General features: G+C 43.7%; 1 protein-coding gene across 2 annotated transcripts in view; it reads left to right on the top strand.

Annotated features, from left to right (window-relative positions):
• Nucleotides 1–3,884, top strand: part of Pik3cb (phosphatidylinositol-4,5-bisphosphate 3-kinase catalytic subunit beta) — a 171,177-nt gene that overhangs the window by 31,159 nt on the left and 136,134 nt on the right. The window lies entirely within an intron of this gene.

Below are 3,884 nucleotides of genomic sequence, written 5' to 3'. Positions count from 1 at the left end.
TTTTTTTTTTCCTGTTTGGGGTCCCCCCCCCCCTCCTTCTTCCCTCCTCCCGGTAGGGTCTCAGCATAGTCTGACCTCAAGCTCCCTGTGCAGCTGAAGCTGGCCTTGAACTTCTGATTCTCTTGCCTTCACCTCCCAAGTGCTGGGGTTATAGGCATGCACCACCATTTTTTTGGTTTCTTAAGACAGGGCTTTTTTAGCCCATATTGGCTTTGAAATCACTGTGTTGCTGAGTTGACCTTGAACTCCTGAACCTCCTGCCTCCCCCTCCTAAGTGCTGGCAGTGATCTATTTTAATATGAAAAAGTTCTCTTTAAAAGCTTCTTATGCTATATAAAGTCTATGAATAAACAGTGGCACAGATCAAACTTGCCTTCTAGATTTTTGGAAAAGCTAGTGTTTTTCCTCCACTTTTTTTTGGTCTTTTTCATAACTATCGGATGTTTATATAGTTAAAAATAATGTTCTGAAGATGTTATTGGATGCCTACAATTCTGGTCTTTTGCTTTTACTCAGAAAATAAGTGGTTAGATTGTCATGTAGTCTGCCATAGACAGTAAGAATATTGTGAAAGGAATGGCTGGCTGCATAGCCTGAGCTTTCAAAGCGATTTTTCTATTGCTAGAGTCTCACCTAGCCTTTTGACAGCCACATGATAGAGGAAGTAGTTCATAAAGGGCAGTTTAATGGCTGTCCTGTTGTTATATTATTAAATACAGCTTTGTTTATTCAGAAGTTTAGTAGATTTTAGGAGAGATGACTCAGTGGTTAAGAGCACTGGCTGGCAGGGGACCCGGGTTTGAATCCTAGCACCCACATGGCATCTAACAATTGTCTGTAACAGGGCACCCAAGCCCCCTTCTGTCCTCTGTGGGCATTACACAGCATGGGTGCACTTAACATACATGCAGGATATATACCCACATACATAAAATTTTTTTTAAAGTTTGGTGGTTTTTTAAAAGTTGTAAAATTTATTGGTGTGTGTGTGTGTGTGTGTGTGTGTGTGTGTGTGTGTGTGTGTGTGACAGTATGTTCCATGACACTCATGTAGAGTTCAGAGAACAACTTTGTGGAGTTGATTCTTCCACTTTTGTTTTTGGTCCTTTGAGACAGGGTCTTCCTGTAGCTCCAACTAGCCTGGAACTCACTATGTAGACCAGGCTGGCCCCCAACTCATAGAGATTCACCTGCCTCTGCCTCCTCAGTGCTGGGATTAAAGGCATGCACCACTACACCCGGGTTTTCTTCCACTTTTTTTTTTTTTTTTTTTTTTTTGAGATAGGGTAAAAGAATTTTTAAATTTTATGTGTATGAGTGTTCTGCCTGTATGTATGTAAGTGCATCTGTGTCATGCAAAGCCGGTAGAGGCCAGAAGAAGGCATCAGATCCCCTGTAACTGGAGTAATGGATGGTTGTTAGCTGCCATGTGGGTGCTGGGAATCGAACCTGGGTTCTCTAGAAGAGCAGCCAATGCTCTCAACCACTGAGCCACCTCTCCAGTCCCTCTCCTTCCACTTTCATGTAGATTCTAGACTCAAATCCTATTGACCTGGTGAGCTATCTAGCTGGCCCAGGTTTTTGTTTTTAAACTTACTTGTGTATTTGTGTATGACTGCATGAGCAGGTGTGTATGGGAGTGTGCATGCCTGTGTGTGCATGTGCAGGTGTGTATGGGAATGTGCATGCTTGTGTGTGCATGAGCAGGTATGTATGGGAGTGTGCATGCCTGTGTGTGCATGTGCAGGTGTGTATGGGAATGTGCATGCTTGTGTGTGCATGAGCAGGTATGTATGGGAGTGTGCATGCCTGTGTGTGCATGTGCAGGTGTGTATGGGAATGTGCATGCTTGTGTGTGCATGAGCAGGTATGTATGGGAGTGTGCATGCCTGTGTGTGCATGTGCAGGCCAGAGGGTGGCATGTAGTTGCCTCTCACTCTCCTATTCTATTGAAGCAGAATCTCTTCCTGAACTGGGGCCTCACATTTTCTGAGCTAGGCTGGAAGCCAGCAAGCCCAGCAGCCCTTCTGTCTCTGCCCCCATCAGAGCTGGGGTCATAGACATACAAGGGACGCATGACTGGTTACATGGTTGTTGGCATCCAAATTCTGTCCTTATAATTATGCAGCAAGTGCCACCTCTCCAGCCCTGGAAACCTACTAGTTTTGTGTGTAACACATAGGATACATTCTAAGTGTAATTTTATAAAATGTATAGTACTGATTGAGCTTCCTAACCTGAAATGCTCCATAAAACCAACCTTTGTATGTGTTTGTATGGTATTGGAAATTGATCCCAGAGCCTTGTATATTCATGAATTCAGTAGGTATCATCAGCGGTGCTGTGAATCGCAATTAGCAGGACCACAAAGCCTTGCTGCATTCTCTAATGTGTCTTCTTTCCCAAAATTTGGAGGTAAAGACAAAAGTTATAAAATGAAGTAGTCAGAACTTTCAGGTGGGTACAGTGCAGGTGCAATTGCAGGGACCAGAGAAGTCTGAAGTTCATTGGCACCAACACGAGATCACAGGCTTAGTGGAATAGAAGATGGGTTCCCATTCACATGGGTTCTTTGTGCCAGGCTTTGCATTTGCTATCACCGTGGAAATTTGCATGCATACAGACATGCACCTGGGGCTGGGGAGATGTCTCAGCAGTTTGAGTGCTTGCTATGCTAGCAGCAGACACCAAGATCTTAGTAAATGCTGGGTGGGCTTGGCAGACTGCTTGTAATTCCAGCAGAAGGCAGAAATGGGATCCCCTGAGTAGCTGGCTAGCTAGATTAGCCATATCCACAATCTCTAGGGTTCAGCTGGAGAGACTCTACCTCAATAAGATGGAAAGTTGTTGAGGAAGATTCTTGACATCAGCCTGCGGCCTCCAGGTACACGCACACCCCACACTCATGCATCCAAATACGTGGGAGCATGCATGTAGAACAACACACACACACAGATACCACATACATGTATGAAAAAAGTACACATGTGCATGACGACTTAGACTTATAAAGAACAGTGAATAACTAAAACCTGTGTGTAATAGCCAGAACAGTTTTATGTGCCTTCCTGTTATTTCTTCTTCTCTTTTGCAAGAGACATTTTTCTGAATTTTTGTGTGACTTCTTTTTCTTTATATTTTTGCCATCTGTCTTGCCTTTAAACAATATTTACTTGGAGTTTGGACACATGGTTCCACTTTGTAGCCCATGCTGTCCTTGAACTCGGTGGGTAGCCTAGGCTGGTCTGGAACCAGCAGTTATCTAAGTTATCTAAGTGACCTAAGTGCTAGGATTACTGGGTTGAGCCACAATGCCTAGCTCTGATGATATTTAACTGCTATTTATGGCTAAGTAAATGTAATCTTTTATACATGTTCTTCTGTTTTGTTCTCTCTCTGTGTCTCTGTCTCTGTGTCTCTGTTTCTGTCTCTCTCTCTTCAGGGTCTCAAATTAGGCCATGCTGGCCTAAAATTCATTTTGTAGCCTAGGTTGACCTGAACCCTGCAGAGTACTCCTGCCTCAGCCTCCCAAGTACTGTGAATATATACAAATGTGAATTTCCATGCCTGGCCCTTTTTGCTTCTGTTAACGTTTTGTGAAATTCATTAATGGTAATGTGTATGGCTGTATTTAATTAGGTTTTTGTTTCTTTGTTTGTTTGTTTTTGAGGCAGGGGGTCTCTGTAGGCCTAGCTGGCCTGGAACTCACTATGTAGACCAGGCTGGCCTCGAACTCCCAGACACCTGCCTGCCTCTGCCTCCAGAGCGAGAGATTAAAGGTGTGTGCCATTCTTTGAAAAGATAAACAAGATTGACAAGCCAGCTGGGGCTACAGGGAGACCCTGTCTCAGAAAGACAAAAAAAAATTTTAAAAAAAGATAGAC

This window comes from Nannospalax galili, unplaced genomic scaffold (genome assembly GCF_000622305.1).
Source record: "Nannospalax galili isolate Female #2095 unplaced genomic scaffold, S.galili_v1.0 scaffold482, whole genome shotgun sequence".
In the NCBI taxonomy this organism is placed as follows: Eukaryota; Metazoa; Chordata; class Mammalia; order Rodentia; family Spalacidae; genus Nannospalax; species Nannospalax galili.
This window is presented reverse-complemented; position numbering and strand designations above follow the sequence as displayed.